General features: G+C 44.8%; 1 pseudogene across 1 annotated transcript; it reads right to left on the bottom strand.

The window, feature by feature from the left end:
* Positions 1–9,938: 9,938 nt before the first annotated feature.
* LOC126930349 (glyceraldehyde-3-phosphate dehydrogenase-like) lies at positions 9,939–21,223 on the bottom strand (annotated as a pseudogene). Its single transcript, XR_007717579.1, has 2 exons — positions 21,124–21,223; positions 9,939–11,156 (listed from the first exon to the last, which is right to left on the bottom strand). The product of XR_007717579.1 is annotated as a glyceraldehyde-3-phosphate dehydrogenase-like (transcript).

The raw sequence follows: 21,223 nt of genomic DNA, 5'->3' as shown, positions 1-21,223 counted from the left end.
GTGGGCGGATCATAAGATCAGGAGCTTGAGACCAGCCTGGCCAATATGGTGAACCCCATCTCTAATAAAAATACAAAAAAGTAGCTGGGCGTGGTGGCGGGTGCCTGTAGTCCCAGTTACTCAGGAGGCTGAGGCTGGAGAATTGCTTGAACCTGGGAGGCAGAGGTTGCAGTGAGCTGAGATTGCACCACTGCACTCCAGCCTGGGCAACAAGTGAGACTCCATCCCAAAAACAAAACAAAACAAAAAAGAATAAAAAAGAGGAAGAAGAGTACATTGCTGTCCCAAATCAGGGTTCTATTTAGCAAGATAATGGGTTGGGGTCATGGCCGTTGATTAAGCAATCACTGTATCTTCTACAAATATCTTTACACAGTCAGCACACACTAAACTTTCCTATATCCTATGGTTCAGCCAAATTGGATTACACTGTAAACATGCTCTTAATTTCTTGCCTTTGCATTCTTACTTATGCTTTATCCTCTATTTAGAAGTCATCATACCTAGACTTTTGTATGCATATAAATCTTACCCATACTTCAGTCTATTGAAAATGTCATTTCTGTCATGAAGAACTATCTGGTTCCCCCAATAGGGTGCAATTGTCCCACCTCTTCAATCCTTAAGAGTTCTTACCTTTAAATTCTAATTAATGTGTTTATTTACCTTATCACCCCTGTAGCGAATATTGTTTTGTCTGCCTAGCACTTAGTAAGGCATCTTGCTAACTGGGCCATAATAATGGGCATGCAGCCCAATCCAGTGAGTCAGAGCCTTTCTCTGTAATTTTTCAGATTGGATCTAGGGAGAAGAATCCCCTTTCCTCACTGGTCACAGAAGTAAAAATGTGCATAACTGGGATGCTTTAGATATGTCCCTAATGTATCTCTAACTAATGCCATGCATCAAGGAAAATTCTAAATGAAAGACCTAATTAAAAAGAGTTCTCTATCAAGGTTTAATTTAGAATTTTAATAGAAAATGTAAGTCAGGATTTGTGCGACCTACAACTAGAAAGAGATTTTTAAATACAATTTTAAAAGGATTAATCAATAAGGAAAAATATCTATGACTGTTACTACACTTTTTTTTTTGTGGGGGGGACGAAGTCTTGCTCTGTTGCCCAAGCTGGAGTGCAGTAGCACGATCTCGGCTCAACGCAACTTCCACCTCCCGTGTTCAAGTGATTCTCATGCCTCTCAGCCTCCCGAGTAGCTGGGATTACAGGCACATGTCACCACACCTGGCTAATTTTTATATTTTTTGTAGAGACAGGGTTTTGCCATGTTGGCCAGGCTGGTCTCAAACTCCTGACCTCAAGTGATCCACCCGCCTCAGCCTCCCAAAGTGCTGGGATTACAGGCATGAGCCACCGCGCCCAGCCTGTTATTACATAAAATTTCAGGATTTCTGTTTCGGAAATGACACTATGGACAAAGTTAATAAGCAGCTAACAGAGTAAGAGAAGACATTTACGAAGTCGAAATCTGACAAGAGATTAATATCTAGATTTCAAAGAATACCTGCAAATCAACAAGAAAAAGGTAATGACCACATACAGAAATGGGTGAATGATGTGAACAGCCAATTAAAAAACAGAAAACCAAAAACTGAGCATGCACAGGAAGTGCTGAAAATCATTAGTAATCAGAAATGTAATTTTTTAAAAAAGATCACATTTCACACTCATTACTCTGCCAAAAGTTATAAATCAGCATGATGTCAAGAATTGGCAGGGACGCGGAGACACAGGAACACTCATGCAAGGCTGTGGAGAGCGAGCTGTCATTACTGAGGCAAATAAAATCGACGTCTGTCACCCAACAGTTCCACTGCTGTTTGTACGGAAAGTTCTCACACAGTTTATAAAGGAACATGTAGGAATATGTTGACTGTAGTATTATTGTTACTTATGATGTTCACAGTGGGGAAGGTAGATGGGTGAAATATGGCGGATGCACACCATGGGAAATTCTGTGGCAGGCGGGCACAATGGATTAGAAATCACATTGTATTAGTTTCCTAGAGCCATCGTAACAAATTACCACAAACTGGGTGGCTTAAAACATCAGAAATTTAGTTTCTCTCAGTTCTTGAGGCTCTAAGTCCAAGATTAAAGAATCTGGCATGGCCATGTTATGAAGTATATGTCCCTTCGTAAATTGTGTGAGGCCTTTTTGTACACAGGAGTGGAATCGCTGGGTCATAGACGTACACTTTATTTGACTAAGTAATGACAGCTTGCTCTCCCAGCAGGAGAGGATACTTCCTTGCCTCTTCCAGCTTCCGGTGGCCTCATGTTCTTTAGCTTCTGGCATAATGACCGCAATCTCTGCCTCCATCTTCACATGACTGCCTTCCTTCTGTCTTTGTCTCTGTTTGCTTATTTTTATTTTTATTTTTATTTTTATTTTTGAGACTGAGTCTCACTCTGTTGCCCAGGCTGGAGTGCAGTGGCACAATCTTGGCTCACTGCAACCTCCACTTCCCGGGTTCAAGCGATTCTCTTGCCTCAGCCTCCCAAGTAGCTGGGATTAAAGGTGCCTGCCACCACGCACAGCTAATTTTTGTATTTTTAGTAGAGTCGGGGTTTCACCATGCTGGCCAGGGTGGTCTCAAACTCCTAACCTCAAGTGATCCGTCCACCTCGGCCTCCCAAAGTGCTGGGATTACAGGTGGGAGCCACCTCGCCGGGATGTCTCCCTTCCCTCCCCTCCCCCCTCCACCTTCCCACCTCCCCCCACCCCTCCCCTCCTTTCTCCTCCTCCCCTCCCCTGCCTTCCCTTCCCCTCCCCTCCTCCTCCCCTCCTGCCTGTCTTCCCCTCCCCTTCCCCTCCCTTCCCCCTCGCCACCCCTCCCCCTCCCTTCCCCCACTCCCCCCTCCTCCCTTCCCCTTCCCCCTCCCTCTTACCACCTCCCTTTCCCTCCCTTTCCCTCCCTTCCCCTTCCCCTTCCCCTTTCCCTTCCCCTTTCCCTTCCCCTTCTCTTTGAGACAGAGTTTTGCTCTTGTCACCCAGGCTCAAGTGCAATGGCTCGATCTCGGCTCACTGCAAACTCCACCTCCCAGGTTCAAGCGATTCTCCTGCCTCAGCCTCCTGAGTAGCTGGGATTACAGGCACCCGCCACCATGCCCAGCTAATTTTTGTAGTTTTAGTAAAGAGGGGGTTTTAGCATGTTGGCCAGGCTGGTCTCGAACTCCTGACCTCTGGCGATCTGCCCGCCTTGACCTCCCAAAGTGTTGGCATTACAGGTGGGAGCCACCAAACCCAGCCTATTTTCTTGTAACAGCAAATATATTGAAGAGGGTCTGCCCTGAATTGAGTAGGACCTCATCCTACTTGATTACATCTACAAAGACCCCATTCTAATTAAGGTCACATTCACAAGTACTGGAGGTTGTAATTTCTACCTGTCTTTTTGAGGAACACAATTCAACCCCCAATAAAGAACAGCAGGAACTATTTGTAAAATGTAGTTTTTAGAGCTGAGCATGGTGGTGAGCACCTGTAGTCCCACCTACTCAGGAGGCTGAGGCAGGAGGATTGCTTCAGCCCTGGAGTTTAGGACAAGTCTGAGAAACATAGTAACAACCCCTCTCTAAATTTTTTTTTTAAATTAGCCAGGCGTAGTGTCATGCACCTGCAGTCCCCGCACTTTGGGAGGCCAAGGTGGGAGAATTGCTTGAAGGTACGAGTTCAAGACCAGCCTGGGCAACATAGCAAGACCCTGCCTCTACCAAAAAAATGTTTTTTTACTTAGCTGGGCATGTAGCCCCTGTAATCCTAGCTACTTGGGAGACTGAGGCAGGAGGATCACTTGAGCCCAGGCATTTGAGGTTATAGTGAGCTATGATCGTGCCACTGCACCATAGCCTGGGCAACAGAGTGAGGTGCTGTCTCTTAGAAAAGAAGTTTTTTGTAAAAAAAAGAAAAAAACAAAAGAAAACAATATATTATATTCAATAACATGCAGGTAGGTAACTTTAAAATACACTTACTCCAAAACTTATGTTTCAGAATTTATAAAATTCAGCTAAAGGAGTTCTTAGAGGAAAATTTATAGATTAATAGTTTAAATGCTTTTACTTAAAACAAAAAAAGGTTAAAATCATAGGTTTAGCTTCCACCATAAGAAACAGAAAGTAAATTAAACCTAAAGTGAGCAGAAGAAAGGAAATGATGAAGATAACAATGAAAATCAGTGAAACAAACAAGTGGAAAAACAATTGTAGTAATTAATAAAATCATGAGCTGGTTCTTTGAAAAGATAGGTAAAATTAATAAACATCTAGCTGGACTAGGGAAAAAAGGAGAGGACACAAATTACCAAAATCAGACATGAAAGGACACAACAAGGAAAACAACAGAGTGAGAGAAAATGTCGAAAACCATAGATCCAATAAAGGGTCACTATCCTATTCTAAATATGTAAAGAAAACAACTCATAGCAAAATCAACACGTCCTAAAAGGGGGCCAACGGCACCAGGCGTGCTGGTTCACACCTGTAATCCCAGTGCTTTGGGAGGATGAGACAGAATTGCTTGAGGCCAGGAGTTGTGAAAAGCCTGGACAGCATAGAAAGACCTTGTCTCTACAGAAAAGTTTTAAATTTGCCAGGTGTGGTGACATAGGCTTGTAGTCCCAGCTACCTGTGAAGCAGAGGTAGGAGGATCACTTGAGCCAGGAGTTAGAGGTTGCAGTGAGCCCTGATTGCAGCACTGCAGTACAGTCTGGGCAGCAGCTTGGCAGTCTGACACCCTGACTCTAAAAAAAAAAAAAAAAAAAAAAAAAAAAAGTCATTTATCAAAAGATGGCATACAAATGATCAACAGGTTCATAAAAATGCTCAATATTGGCCGGGCGCAGTGGCTCATGCCTGTAATCCCAGCACTTCAGGAGGCCAAGGTGGGCAGATACCTGAGGTAGGGAGTTCGAGACCAGCCTGACCAACATGGAGAAACCCCGTCTCTACTAAAAATTCCCCAGAGGCTGGGGAATAAGGGGGTGGGGGTGGGAGAGAGAATGGGGAGATGAAGATGTTGGTCTCGGGGTACAAAGTTACAGTTAAACAGGAGGAATACAATTTTGAGATTTATTGCACAGCATAGTGACTATAGTTAATAATAATTTATTGTATATTTCAAAATTTCTAGGAGAGTAAGTTGAAAATATCTTGCCACAAAAACAATGATAAGTGGGCTAGGTGCAGTGGCTCATACCTGTAATCCTAGCACTTTGGAAGGCTGTGGCAAGAGGATCACTTGTAGGCGAGGAGTTCAAGACCAGCCTGGGCAACATAGCAAGACCCTGTCTCTACAAAAACTTTTTTGAAAAATTAGCCAAGCATGGTGGTTCCTGCCTGTAGTCCCAGCTACTCAGGAGGCTGAGGTGGGAAAACTGCTTGAACCTGGGAGGTCGAGACTGCAGTGAGCCATGATTGCACCACTGCATTTTAATTTGGGCAACCAAGTGAGATTCCATCTCTAAAAAAACCAAAAAGATAGCTGGGCAAGGTGGCTCACACCTGTAATCCCAGCACTTTGGGAGGCTGAGGCGGGTGGATTACCCGGGGTCAGGAGTTTGAGACCAGCCTGGCCAACACGGCAAAACCCTGTCACAACTAAGAACACTAAAAATTAACTGGGCATGGTAGCAGGCGCCTGTAATCCCAGCGATTTGGGAAGCTGACGCAGGAGAATTGCTGGAACCTGGGAGACTGAGGTTGCAGTGAGCCAAGATTGTGCCATTGCACTCCAGCCTGAGTGACAGAGTGAGACTCTGTCTCAAAACAAAATAAAAAACAATAAAAAAAGGACAAATAGATAAAGCTAGCCAGGCACAGTGACTCATGCCTGTAATCCCAGCACTTAGGGACGCGGAGGCGGGAGTTCAAGATCAGCCTGGCCAACGTGGTGAAACCTCGCCTCTACTAAAAATACAAAAATTAGCCAGGCGTGGCGGTTTGCGTCTACAGCCCCAGCTACTGGGGAGGCTGAGGCAGGAGAATTGCCTGGACCTGGGAGGTGGAGGTGGCAGTGAGCCGAGATCGCGCCACTGCACTCCAGCCTGCGTGACAGAGCAAATCTCCATCTCAAAAAAAACAAAAAAACAAAACAAAACAAAAAAAAGAATAAGTAGATAACGCTATTAATAATAGTCATATATTTCCAAAATAAATTGAATGTGTAGTTAGAAACCTTTGCAAAAAGAACATTTCAGGTGACCTGACTATTGAATTCTACCAAACATTTAATAATGAGATAATTTTAATTCTATATAAACATTTTCAGAAAATTAAAGAGGATGGAATACTTCCTAGCTTATTTTATTTTTATTTTATTTTATTTTATTTTATTTTATATTTTGAGACAGAGTTTTCCTCTTTTTGCCCAGGCTGGAGTGCAATGGCACAGTCTCCGCTCACTGCAACCTCTGCCTCCTGGGTTCATGTGATTCTCCTGCCTCAGCCTCCCAAGCAGCTGGGATTACAGGAGCGCACCACCATGCCTGGCTAATTTTGTGTTTTCGGGAGAGATGGGTTTCTCCATGTTGGCCAGGCTGGTCTCGAACTCCTGCCTTCATGTGATCTGCCCACCTTGGCCTCCCAAAGGGCTGGGATTACAGGCATGAGCCACCCACCGCTCCCGGTCTGCTTTCTCTCTAGAACTAGTAACGTTTTAAGGTTGTCTGTTCTCAACACATCTATTCAACAGTCTAGCTGAATAGATCCTAGTTGGTTCAAGAAGTTTTCAAAAAAAGCAGTAGGGGAGTGCAGTGGCTCACGCCTGTAATCCCAGCACTTTGGGCTGCCAAGGTGGGTGGATCAGTTGAGGTCAGGAGGTTGAGATCAGCCTGGCCAATGTGGCGAAACCCCGTCTCTACGAAAAATACAAAAATTAGCTGGGCATGGTGGCACATGCCTATAGTCCCAGCTATTTGGGAGCATGAGGCATGAGAATCAGTTGAACCTGGGAGGCAGAGGTTGTTGTGAGCCGACATCTCACCATTGCACTCCAGCCTGGGTGACAGAATGAGACTCTGTCTCAAAAAAAAAAAAAGAAAAATCAGGAGGGAAAGGCACATATTGATTGAGAAAGAAGATATATGAGTTTGGCCGGGCGCGGTGGCTCAAGCCTGTAATCCCAGCACTTTGGGAGGCCGAGGCGGGCGGATCACAAGGTCAGGAGATCGAGACCACAGTGAAACCCCGTCTCTACTAAAAATACAAAAAATTAGCCGGGCGCGGTGGCGGGCGCCTGTAGTCCCAGCTACTCGGGAGGCTGAGGCAGGAGAATGGCGTGAACCCAGGAGGCGGAGCTTGCAGTGAGCCGAGATCCGGCCACTGCACTCCAGCCTGGGCAACAGCGTGAGACTCCGTCTCAAAAAAAAAAAAAAAAAAAAAAAAAAAAAAAAAAAAAAAAAAAAAGATATATGAGTTTTTTTGTTTGGTTAGGTTTGAGACGGAGTCTCGCTCTGTCGCCCAGGCTGGAGTGCAGTGGCACGATCTCGGCTCACTGCAAGCTCCGCCTCTTGGGTTCACGCCATTCTCCTGCCTCAGCCTCCCGAGTGGCTGGGACCACAGGCGCCGCCATCACATCCGGCTAATTTTTTTGTATTTTTAGTAGAGATGGGGTTTCACTGTGTTAGCCAGGATGGTCTCAATCTCCTGACCTTGCGATCTGCCCACCTCGGCCTCCCAAAGTGCTGGGATTACAGGCTTGAGCCACTGCACCCAGCCTAAATATTTATATTTTTAAAAAGAATGTTGACATTTACCTTGCACTATATACAAAAACTACCTTAAAAAAGAACATAGACCCCAAAGTAAGAGCTAATACTGTAAGATTTCTTGAAGAATACATGGGAGGAAATCTCTGTGACATTGAGTTAGCCAAAGATTTAAAAAATTGACATTAAAAGCACAACTATAAAAGAAAATATTGATAAGTCAGACTTATCAGTTAAAGTTGAAAGTTGCACAGTGAAAGTCTTATGTAGATAAGGAATTTGTCAACGAGGAATGAAATGATACCAGGCATAGAGCCCAGATTCTCCTAGATTTCTTTCGGAACTTAAACAATAGTGCCTAAATTTTTCTTTCTGCCATTGATATGCAAATTCTTTTCTCTGATTCCCTTTGTTGTCTCAAGAACAATTGCATACGGTCAAATCCTGATTTTATTTGGCAGCAAAGAGAAATGATATTTCACAAACAATGAAAGTCTACAGATACTTCCCAGATGACAATGAAGCCTATAGTGTCCACCCAATATTTCACCAGTACTGCTGTAGTAAACTAGGCTGTAGTGCTTTTCCCACTTTCTGGTGTACAGGTGTACGGAGTTGTGAAAGGGCCAAACTGCCCTCATTCAAGCGGAAGGGAAGCAGACAGCCTGGAGGGTCCAACACTACATATATATCAGTGCCAGCATAAATAGGTAAGAATGTATTTGCCTATGCAATACGTTAGCTCAACTATAGGTTCACCCATAAGAAATTGCTGAGATTCAAACATTTTTGACCAGTTAAAAAAAAAAAATGAGTATTCCCTTTTTTTTTTTTTTTTGAGACAGAGTCTTGCTCTGTCACCCAGGCTGGAGTGCAATGGCACGATCTCGGCTTACTGCAACCTCAGCCTCCTGAGTAGCTGGGATTACAGTCATGCACCACCGTGCCCTGCTACTTTTTGTATTTTTAGTGGAGGAGGGATTCCACCATGTTGGCCAGGCCTCAGGTGATCTGTCCACCTCGGCCTCCCACAGTGCTGGGATTATAGGTGTGAGTCACTGCGTCTAGTCATTTCTTTATTCTTTTTTCTTTTTTTAAGAGATGATGTCTTGGTTGGGCACAGTGGCTCACGTCTGTAATCCCAGCACTGTGGGAGGCCAAGGCAGGAGGATCACCTGAGGTCAGGCATTTGAGACCAGCCTGGCTAACATGGCGAAAACCTGTCTCTACTAAAAAATACAAAAATTAGAGGCTGAGACAGGAGAATCACTTGAACCCGGGAGGCGGAGATTGCACTGAGCTGAGATCGCGTCACTGCACTCCAGCCTGGATGACACAGCAATTGTCTCAAAAGAAAAAAAAAGAAAAAATGCATGAGCCCTCTTGCCAGTGGCTTTTCTGTGTTACTTTCATTAAATCACGAAATTCCAGTGTTGGGAAGGAACTTGAAGGTCATTTAGACTCAGGCAGTAAATGTAGAACAAGAGACAATATTTTAGGCTGTAGATTTCTGCAATAAATGAGATAATAAAGTTACTGTTGCTCACTGACCCTCCTAAAGCAACGAAACCAAGCAGCCAACCCTTCTCTTAAAAGAGTAATAACTGAGTAAATGGATACAGAACTAGATTTTTTCTCTGTGGAAGCTACAAAAAATGCAGTAAAAATAATTGTTTTACATTTGTTAAAGTATAAAGCTCTTTTCAGTAGTAATAATTAAGTTTTACATTTGTAGGGAAACTTAGTTTTCAAAGCTCTTTCACTCACAAGATTTTATTTGATCTTCCCCAAAATTCTATGAAGTAGGTAAGACAGATATTCTCTTCACCTAAAAAGCATTTCATTTTGACATAATTTTTGTCTTTAAGAAAAGTTGCACCCAGTGCAATGTATGTGCCTGCAGTCCCAGCTACTGTGGAGGCTGAGGTGGGAGCATTGCTTCAGCCCAGGGGTATGAGACCAGCCTACACAACCTAGTGAGACTCTGGTCTCTAAAAAACAAAAGAAAAGAAAAAGAGTTGCAGTCGTGCAAATAATTTCTATACACCCTACACTCAGATCTTCCAGTTGTTAACCTTTTACCATATTTGCTTTCTCTCTCTCTCGTTTTCTTTTCTGAACTGTGTGAAAGTTGCAGCCCTTTACTCCTAAATATGCCAATGTTGTTTTCATTTTTTTTCTCTTCAAATTCCTTTTCACCATGATGTGTATTTTATTTTTTATTTCTGGCTGAGCACAGGGACTTTATTGATGGTAGACGACAAGGTGAGGCTCCTCAGGCCCCTCCCTCTTCAAGGGGTCTGCATGGAAACTGTGAGGAGGGGAGATTCAGTGTGGCGGGGGACTGAGTGTGGCAGGGACTCCCAGCAGTGAGGGCCTCTCTCTTCCTCTTGTACTCTCGCTGGGGCTGGTGGTCCAGGGGTCTTACTCCTTGGAGGCCATGTGGGCCATGAGGTCCACCACCCTGTTGCTGTAGCCAAATTCGTTGTCATACCAGGAAATGAGCTTGACAAAGTGATCGCTGAGGTCTGTGCCAGCCCCAGCATCGAAGGTGAAAGAGTGGGTGTCGCTGTTGAAGTCGGAGGAGACCACCTGGTGCTCAGTGTAGCCCAGGATGCCCTTGAGGAGGCCCTCCGACGCCTGCTTCACCACCTTCTTGATGTGATCATATTTGGCAGGTTTTTCCAGACGGCAGGTCGGGTCCACCACTGATATGTTGGCAGTGGGGACACAGAAGGCCATGCCAGTGAGCTTCCCATTCAGCTCAGCCTTGCCCACAGCCTTGGCAGCACCAGTAGAGGCAGGGATGACATTCTGGAGAGCCCCGTGGCCATCACGCCACAGTTTCCTGGAGGGGCCATCCACAGTCTTCTGGGTGGCAGTGATGGCGTGGACTGTGGTCGTGAGTCCTTCCACGATACCAAAGTTGTCACGGATGAACTTGGCTGGGGCGCTAAGCAGCTGGTGGTGCAGGAGGCATTGCTGACAATCTTGAGGCTGTTGTCATACTTCTCATGGTTCACGCCCATCACGAACATGGGGGCGTCAGCAGAGGAGGCAGAGATGATGGCCCCTTTTGGCTCCCCCCTGCATGTGAGCCCCGGCCTTCTCTATGCTGGTGAAGATGGCAGTGGACTCCACGATGTACTCAGTGCCAGCATCGCCCCACTTGATTTTGGAGGGACCTCGCTCCTGGAAGATGGTGATGGAATTTCTATTGATGACAAGCTTCCTGTTCTCAGCCTTGATGGTGCCATGGAATTTGCCATGGGTGGACTCATACTGGAACATGTAGACCGTGTAGTTGAGGGCAACGAAGGGGTCATTGATGGTGACAATATCCACTTTACCAGAGTTAAAAGCAGCCCTGATGACCAGGCACCCAGCACGACCAAATCCTTTGACTCCGACCTTCACCTTCCGTGTGTCTCAGGGATGCGGCTGGCGATGCGAGAGAAGATGTGGCTGTCTGTCAGACAGGAGGAGCAGAGAGCCAATGTGTGTTTTCTAATAACAAATACAATCTTTTACATAACCGCCACGTAATTTTCAAAATCAGGAATTAACAATAATATTATTAGCGAATTTACATCTATTATTCAAATTTTGACAATTGTTCCAATAGAAAAACAAAATTTCAAGTCCGGGTGGCATTCAGTTGTTATGACTCTTTCAAATTAGTAGTCTTCAATCTGCTAGAATTTCCTGAAGTTTTTCTTCTCTTTCATGACGTTGGCACTTTTGGTGATTACTGGCCAGTTATGTCAGAGAATATCCCTCATTCTGAGTTTTTCTGATGCTTTATTTACATCTTTTTAAGTATGGGAAATAAGACTCAAAAAAGTCTGAAAGATGGGCAATAAATAGTAGAACTAAGCAAATTTGGGTCTTTTGATCTCAGTACAATTGACCCATAGTCCATAATAACTTAATTCACTTATGTGTATGTATTACTTACTTTTGCATATATTATAATGTCTGTCAACACAGGCGCTCAAACACGGGCAGGTTGATTATTTTACAGGTAAGTAAAACATTGAATGGGAATGGGTAGTGATTTTCAGATTATTCTGCGGAGGCACCTCAAGATGAAGAGATCCGGGCCACAGGTTCCTGACCCAATTTCAGCTGGGGCAGAACCACTCTTTTCTGTATTGGGGATACACCCACGATTTCCTTTGAGAAAAAGGTTTCTGCTTTTAAGAATTCGAAAAACTTCCTTTTCTTCCCTTTTTAACTTCTGCAATAAGAATCTGAAAAACTGGGCCAGGCGCAGTGGCTCACGCCTATAATCCCAGCACTTTGGGAGGCCGAGGCGGGCGGATCATGAAGTCAGGAGATCAAGACCGTCCTGGCTAACAGGGAGGCAGAGCTTGCAGTGAGCCAAGATCGCGCCACTGCACGCCTGCCTGGGTTACAAAGTGAGACTCCATCTCAAAAAAAAAAAAAATCTGAAAAACTGGGCTGGGTGCGGTGGCTCATGCCTGTAATCCCAGCACTTTGGGAGGCCCAGGCGGGTGAATCATGAGGTCGGGAGATCAAGACCATCCTGGCCAATATGGCGAAACCCCTTCTCTACTAAAAATACAAAAATTAGCCAGGCGCAGTGGCGTGGGCCTGTAGTCCCAGCTACTCAGGAGGCTGAGGCAGGAGAATCGCTTGAACCCGGGAGGCAGAGGTTGCCATGAGCCGAGATCGTGCCACTGCACTCCAGCCTGGGCAACAGAGCAAGACTCTGTCTCAAACAAAAGAAAGAAAAAGAATGTGAAAAACTGGCTGGGCGCAGTAGTTCATGCTTGTAATCCTAGTACTTTGGGAGGCCAAGGCAGGCAGATCCCTTCAGCCCAGGAGTTACAGACCAGCCTGGGCAACAAGGTGAAAACCTATGTCCACAAAAAAAATACAAAAATTAGCTGGGTGTGGTGGCATGTGCCTGTGGTCCCAGCTACTTAGGAGGCTGAGGTGGGAGAATCGCTTGAACCCGGGAGGTCAAAACTGCAGTGAGCCGGGATTGCACCACTGCACTTCAGCCTGGGTGACAAAGTGAGACCCTGTCTCTAAATTAAAAAAAAAAAAAAAAAGAATTTGAGGCCAGGCGCGATGGCTCACGCCTGTAATCCCAGCACTTTGGGAGACCAAGGCATGCGGACCATGAGGTCAGGAGATTGAGACCATCCTGGCTAACATGGTGAAACCCCGTCTCTACTAAAAATACAAAAAATCAGCCGGGCGTGGTGGCGGGCGCCTGTAGTCCCAGCTATTCGGGAGGCTGAGGCAGGAGAATGGCATGAACCCGGGAGGCAGAGCTTGCAGTGAGCCAAGATCGCGCCACCGCACTCCAGCCTGGGCGACAGAGCGACTCTTTCTCAAAAAAAAAAAAAAAAAAGAATTTGAAAAGCTTTAGATGGGATGATCTTTAAGCTTACTTCAAGTAGTGCTCAATGGAATAATCAATAAGAGAAATAAGGTGGAGATTGATACACTGTTAAGCAGGAGAAAGAAAAAAAAAACAAATGACTAAAGTTACTCCAGAAAAAGCAGTTCTAGAAAATTCAATACATTGCAGAATAATGTTCCTAGTATTACAGTAGGTATAGTATCAATCAATCTACAGTCTGATACTCGTCCAGATACACAGATATTAAATTCCAGTTCTTGTGCTGTTTCCTCCATGAAGGCTTTCTGCTGCTTTAGAGATAACGTCTTCACTCATCTCAATTTTCTTATCTGGACCGCTCATGATTTACTACATTTAGCTTGTAGTTATCGCAAATATATGTCTCATTTTCCTACTGTAGTGTAAATTCCTTAAGAGTAGGTCCTGAGTTTCTTTCATTTTTTTTTTTTTTTTGAGATGGTGTCTCGCTCTGTCACCCAGGCTGGAGTGCAGTGGCTGATCTCAGCTCACTGCAACCTCTGCCTCCTGGGTTCAAGCGATTCTCCTGCCTCGGCCTCCTGAGTAGCTGGGACTACAGGCTCATGCCACTACGCCCAGCTAATTTAGTAGAGACAGGGTTTCACCAAGTTGGCCAGGATGGTCTCAATCTTTTGACCTTGTGATCCACCCGCCTCGGCCTCCCAAAGTGCTGGGATTGCAGGCGTGAGCCACCACGCCCGGCCCTGAGTTTCATTCTTTATATTCCCTATTGTTCCCTGCACGGTGTTTTACACATAGTATATGCTCAATAAATACCTGTTTGAATGAATGAAATCCAATCGTTCCCACATTATTTGGAAAAGTAAAACCAAAAAACTGTCATATGAAAGAGGCATTCAACTTGTTCTGTGTGATCCCAAAGGATAGATCAAGAAGTGCAAGATTTTCATTCAGAAGCACTTTCTTTTTTTTTTCCTTCGGGCAAATGCTTAACATCCAACAGAAGCACTTTCTTTCAATTAGAGTTGTCCAAAGATAGATTTGCTGAATTGCAAGGTAGTGATTTCCTGTCTTGGGAGATTTCTACCAGAGAAATGGGATGACCACTGGAGATGCATAGAGCATTATCTTATATGGCTCTGAAAGTCTCTTAGCGGCAAAAGCACTGACTCTGAAACCAGAGCGCTTTGACCACCTGAGTTCAAAGTCCTGATAAGGCAATAGCTGTGCGGTTTTTGGCAAACCACAGAATCTCTCTGTGCCACAGTTTCCATACAGCAAAATGGGGATAATTTCTTCGATTCTAAGATTCAATTACTTGAACACTTCAACATTTCTGAAATTGGGATGCTTCTTACAATTATTGTCAGCCAGCTGGCAGTTGTGACGCGACTATCAGTTCATATCATTCACACTTGGAGTTCTGTGTCATTTGAAATGTCTTTCAAAAGATTATAGTATAAATTGGCACTGAAACTCAAAGCTTTTGTGTATTGAAAAACACATGGAAACAGCGGAGGGGGGTAAATTCCAGATTCGTGAACAAGCATTTACTGATGATTGGAAACTTTTCTCCTTTCCCCCTCAGAGACCTTTGTTCTAATTTATTTCCTTTCATGATGGTAAGTAAAATAATGCTAAGTCTTAAAATGGACAACATCGGCCGGGCACAGTGGCTCATGCCTATAATCCCAGCACTTTGGGAGGCCAAGGCGGGCAGATAACTTGAGGTTGGGAGTTCGAGACCAGACTGACCAACATGGAGAAACCCCTTCTCTACTAAAAATACAAAATTAGCTGAGTGTGGTGGCGCATGCCTGTAATCTCGGCTACTAGGAAGGCTAAGGCAGGAGAATCGCTTGAGCCCAGGAGGCAGAGGTTGTAGTGAGCCGAGATCATGCCATTGCACTAGCCTGGGCAACAAGAGCGAAACTCCATCTCAAAAAAAAAAAAAAAAAAAAAATCGACAACATCTTAGTCAATTAATATGGCATCTCATTATGTGGCAGGCCAGGTCTCACTAACGCAGGGCTCCATAACAACTGTTTCAGCTTTGACTGATTGGATAAGTTAAATATTAAAAGCTAAAAAAAAAAAAAAAAAGTGCCCTTATAGAAAGGCTGGAATGTAACAAAAGCCCACCAAGCGTTTTGCCTAGGCCTTTCCTAGGCCTTAAGGCATGACAAAATAACGAAGGAATTTTTTTTTTTTTTTGAGACATAGTTTTTGCTCTTGTTACCCAGGCTGAAGTGCAATGGTGTGATCTCGGCTCACTGCAACATCCACCTCCTGGGTTCAAGCAATTCTCCTGCCTCAGCCTCCCGAGTAGCTGGGATTACAGGCGACTGCCACCACGCCCGGCTAATTTTTGTATATTTAGTAGAGATGGGGTTTCACCATGTGGACCAGGCTGGTCTTGAACTTCTGACCTCAGGTGATCCACCGGCCTCGGCCTCCCAAAGTGCTGGGATTACAGGCGTGAGTCACCACACCTGGCCAATAATGAGGGCATTCTTAACATGACACATTTAGGATTAAACAAGTTTTAATGGGGGGGGGGGTCTGAAGAAACTCCCCAAGGCCTCCAAAAGCAAGTTTATTGGAGGTCTGAAGGAACTCTCCAAACCTCCGTGATTTAGCAGGAGACAAGACAAGGGTAATCACCCCAGCACCTGGACCCACTTAGCTGAAGTAAGTTTGCTGAGGCTCCAGAGGAAGGTCTTCAAGACTCAGACCTTAGTTATAGATGAAAAGAAGTTATTCACATATGTCTTTAGATAAAGGCACACTTACACATAGACATATCGCTTAGAAGGGATGTAGCTCGGGAAAGCTTTGTAATTTTGAGTTGGTCCGGCGATAATTTCCAGGCCTCCTCCCTGTAACCGGCTGCAGAAATAAACTCTCTTCCTCCCCAGTTTATTTGCATCTCGTTATTGGGCTGTGAGAAATGGCAGCCTGACCCTCAGTTTGGTCCAGGAACAATTAGTTGCCTCATGAGGTTATTGTAAAGATTATAATAATTAAATGAGGCCAGGCACGGTGGCTCACGCCTGTAATCCCAACACTTTGGGAGGCCAAGGCAGGCGGATCACATGAGGTCGGTGTTCGAGACCAGCCTGATCAACATGGAGAAACCCCGTCTCTACAAAAAACACAAAATTAGCTGGGTGTGGTGGCGCATGCCTGTAATCCCAGCTACTCGGGAGGCTGAGGCAGGAGAATCACTTGAACCTGGGAGGCAGAGGTTGCAGTGAGCTGAGATTGTGCCATTGCACTCCAGCCTGGGCAACAAGAGCAAAACTCCGTCTCAAAAAAAAAAAAAAAAAAAAAAAGAATTAAATGAATTAGGCCAGGTGCAGTAGCTCATGCCTGTGATCCCAGCATTTTGGGAGGCGGAGGCAGATGGATTGCCTGAGCTCAGGAGTTCAAGACCAGCCTGGGCAACACAGTGAAACCCTGCCTCTACTAAAATACAAAAAAACTATCCGGGTGTGGCAGCATCACCCTGTAGTCCCAGCTACTTGGGAGGCTGAGGCAGGAGAATCGCTTGAACCCGGGAGGTGGAGGCTGCAGTGAGGCAAGATCACACCACTGCACTCCAGCCTGGGCGACACCAAGATTCCGTCTCAAAAAAAAAAAAAAAAAGAAAAAGATCAAGGTCTCATGGCAACACTGGCCTTCTCTCTCTCTCTTTTACCCTCAATAGTTTTTGTGCTGACCCACATTTCCCTTCTGCCACTTTACGGCCTGGCAGAAGTTCTACCGTTTTGAAGATCAATCACTTGTAAAAGACACACTTCATTCTAAACACCAACTGATTCTGCAGTAACGGGAAGAAAGCCAGTGCTTCTCTGTACTTCTTTCCCTCCCACTGTCTTAAATCCAGTTAAAATAACTTTTTCCAGGGAGTAGATTAGTTAGAAAAATATGTTTGCATTGAAGTAAGGTAGTTCTGATCCCAGCTGGCTCCATCTCAGAACCAGTGGCTTGGATATTCTGCCCAGGGTGGGCTCTGTGGAATGATAATTATTGAAAAATGCAATATGGAGAGTTCCACTTGACAGCTGCTACTTTGAGTTCTAAAAGGCTTTTATTTCCTTGTTAAGAAACAGGCAGTGAAATATAGGAAATTAAGGGCTAATTGGATGCACTGCCTTGGCTGAGACCTATGCCTCTGTATTAAATGTCTCCTCGTATGTCAGCTACTGCTGTTCGAAAAATAGGAGTTAATTAATGATCTGTTAAAACTTGACTAGTCCAAGCAGGGCATGGTAGCCCACACCTGTAGTCCCAGGTACTCAGGATGCTAAAGCAGGAGGGTGCTTGAGGCTAAGCGTTTGAGGCTGTAGTGGGCTATGATCATGCCAATGCACTCAAACCTGAGCAAAAGAGTGTGACACCATCTCAAAAACAACAACAACAACAACAACAAAAATCTTTACTAGTCATAAGAAAGAAGAACAAAGTGACCGGGTATGGTGGCTCAAACCTGTAACCCCAGCACTGTGGGAGGCCGAGGCAGGCAGATCACCTGAGGTCAGGAGTTGGAGACCAGCTGGCCAACATGGTGAAACCCCATCTCTACTAAAAAAACAAAAAAATGAGCCAGGAGTGGTGGTACATGCCTGTAATCCCAGCTACTCAGGAGGCTGAGGCAGAAAAATCGCTTGAACCTGGGAGGTGGAGGTTGTGGTGAGTTGAGATTGCACCATTGCACTCCTGCCTAGGCAACAAGAGTGAAACTCTGTCTCAAAAAAAGAAAAAGGAAAAGAAAATAAGCATTGGCGAGGTTGTGGAGAAATTAGAACCCTTGTGTACTGTTGGATGGAATGTAAACTGGTGCAAGTGCTAAGGAAATCAGTACGGTCATTCTTCAAAAAATTAACAAGTAAGGTCGGGCGTGGTGGCTCACGCCTGTAATCTTAGCGCTTTGGGAGACCGAGGCGGGCAGATCATGAAGTCAGGAGATTGAGACCATCCTGGCTAACACGGTGAAACCCCGTCTCTACTAAAAATACAAAAAATACAAAAATTAGCCAGGCGTGGTGGCAGCACCTGTAGTCCCAGATACTTGGGAGGCTGAGGCAGGAGAACGGCGTGAACCCGGGAGGCGGAGCTTGCAGTGAGCCGAGATCGCACCACTGCACTCCAGCCTGGGCGACAGAGACTCTGTCTCAAAAAAAAAAAAAAAAAAAAGACAAATATTCATGATTCCACTAATATGAGGAATCTAAAATAGTCAAATTCACAAAAACAGAGAGTAGGCCAGGCACAGTGGCTCAGGCCTGTAATCCCAGAACTTTGGGAAACCGAGGTGGGCTGATCATGAGGTCAGCAGTTCAAGACCAGCCTGGCCAACACGGTGAAACGCCGTCTCTACTAAAAAATACAAAAAATTAGCCGGGCGTGGTGTCGGGCACCTATAATCCCAGCTACTCAGGAGGCTGAGGCAGGAGAATCACTCGAACCTGAGGTAGAGGTTGCAGTGAGCCAAGCTTGTGCCACTGCACTCCAGCCTGGGCGACAGAGCAAGACTCTGTCTCAAAAAAAAAAAAAAAAAAAAAAAAAAAAGGTCTGATTTTAGCATGTGCTTGAAGGCACGTTCACAAACAACTAGCAGTATTGGAAGAGTTTAGAATTCATGCAACCCACAGGAGTGTGCTTATGGTTGTGGAGTAATACCTCTGCTATGAAGTGTGAGGTGTGACTTCACCTGTCCCTCTCTGTCTCAAAGAATTATGCTCAGGATAAAGTATAATTTTAAAAGCTGGAGCATCTTAGAAGGAAGTTGTTTAATAAATACAGGTGTTTCAATAAGGCTAATTCTATCATTGTGAGACAACTTGAGAAAGTGTCAGCACAGTAGTATTGAAGGCATATACCAGTAGAAGCAAGGGACACCTCAGCGGCCACTGAAACTATTTATTTATTTATTTTTTCACAATGAAAAAATTGATATACAGGGCAGGTCACAGTGGCTCATGCCTGTAATCCCAGCACTTTGGTATGCCAAGGTGGGAGGATCACCTGAGGTCAGGAGTTCGAGACCAGCCTGGCCATTGTGGTGAAACCCTATCTCTATTAAAAATACAAAAATTAGCTGGAAATGGTAGTGCACGCCTGTAATCCCAGCTACTTGGGAGGCTGAGGCAGCAGAGTCTCTTGAACCCAGGAGGCAAAGGTCGCGCTGGGCCAAGATGGTGCCACTGCACTCCAGCCTGGACAACAAAGTAAGACCCTATCTCCAAAGAACCCCAAAAAACATATATAATAGTTGTATATACTTTTGAGGTACATGTGATATTTTCATACCTGTAAACAACGTGTAAATGATCACCTCAGGGTAATTGGGTTATCCATTTATTTTTTCTTTTCTTTGTTTAGAAAAAGGGTCTCACTTGTTGCCCAGGCTGGAGTCCAGTGTCGTGATCTCAGCTCACTGCAACCTCTGTCTTCCTCCTGGTTTCCAGGGATTCTCACACCTCAGCTTCCTGAGTAGCTGGGATTACAGGTATGTGCCACCATGCCTGGCTGATTTTTGTATTTTTGGTAGAAATGGGGTTTCACCATGTTGGCCAGGCTGGTCTTGAAATCCTTCCCTCAGGTGATCCACCCACCTCAGCCTCCCACAGTGGTGGCATTACAGGCATGAGCCATGGCGCCTGGCCTCTATTCATTTTATCTTTTCATGTTTTGTTTTTTTTTTAAGATGGAGTTTCGCTCTCGTCACCCAGGCTTGAGTGCAATGCCACAATCTCAGCTGACTGCAGCCTCTTCCTCCTGGTTTCAAGCAATTCTCCTGCCTCAGCCTCCTGAGTAGCTGGGATTACAGGTGCCCTGCCACTACTCCCAGCTAATTTTTGTATTTTTAGTAGAGATGGGGTTTCACCATGTTGGCCAGGCTAGTCTCGAACTCCTGACCTCAGGTGATCTACCCGCCTCAGCCTCCCAAAGTGCTTTCTTAAATGAAAATATCTACTATGAAAACTTTAAAAAGTATAATTATATTCTTTTCACATACAAAGCATCAGGTTATATAAAAAGCAACAGGAATTAGAATGGCATTGGACTTCCCCAGAGCAGCAAAGATAAAAAACACTAAAGCAATACCTTCAAAATTCATTAAGAATGTGTTCATATGTTTGTGTAAAAAGAAACATTTTAATTTCCTAATTTAATCGGTGAAATGATAATGTTATACTTGTTTTAATATATATATTACTTTTATTGAAGTTAAACCTTTTCTCATATTTATTGTATTTCTCCTTTTGTGATATATTCACTCATTTCATTTATTTTTCTTTGAAGTTAATATATGAACTCTCTTACCATATATGGTAATAATATTTACCTTTCTTCTTGTTTAAAGTTTTGTTAGAATGGGTGACAAAGCATGACTCCGTATCTACAAAAAAAAAGAAAAATCTGGGCACAGTGACACGGGCCTGTGGTTCCACCTACTTAGGAGGCTGAGGCAGGAGCATCCCTTAAGCCCAGAAGTTCAAGGGTGCAGTGAGCTATGATCATGCCACTGCATTCCAGCCTGGGCAGCAGAGTGAGACCCTATCTCCAAAAAAAAAAAAAAAAGTTTTTTTTTTTAACATTAAGTTTAAAAAGTTTTATGTCGGTAGTTACATTTATCCATTTACTTTATGATTTATTGCTCAATTTTTATACATAGAAGGCCCTTTTCCTTTCTGAGGTTGGACTGACTATCTGTCTATCAATCATCTATCCATCCATCCATCTTTTTCGGAGACGGAGTCTCGCTCTGTCGCCCAGGCTGGGGGGCAGTGGCGCGATCTCGGCTCACCGCAACCTCCGCCTCCCGGGTTCAAGCGATTCTCCGGCCTCAGCCTCCCGAGGAGCTGGGATTACAGGCGCCGCCACCACGCTCGGTTCATTTTTTTGTATTTTTAGTAGAGACGGGGGTTTCTCCATGTTGACCAGGCTCGTCTCGAACTCCTGACCTCAGGTGATCCGCCCGCCCCGGCCTCCCAAAGTGCGGGGATTACAGGCCTGAGCCGCCGCGCCGGCCCCAGGGGCATTCTCGAGAGGACCTCGCCGAGCCGCACTCCTCCATTCCCTGCCGTCGTCGCTAACCGAAGGCGCCAT

This window comes from Macaca thibetana, chromosome 11, assembly GCF_024542745.1.
Source record: "Macaca thibetana thibetana isolate TM-01 chromosome 11, ASM2454274v1, whole genome shotgun sequence".
NCBI lineage: Eukaryota > Metazoa > Chordata > Mammalia > Primates > Cercopithecidae > Macaca > Macaca thibetana.
Note: the sequence above shows the minus strand (reverse complement) of the source record. Positions and strands in the feature narration are given on the sequence as shown.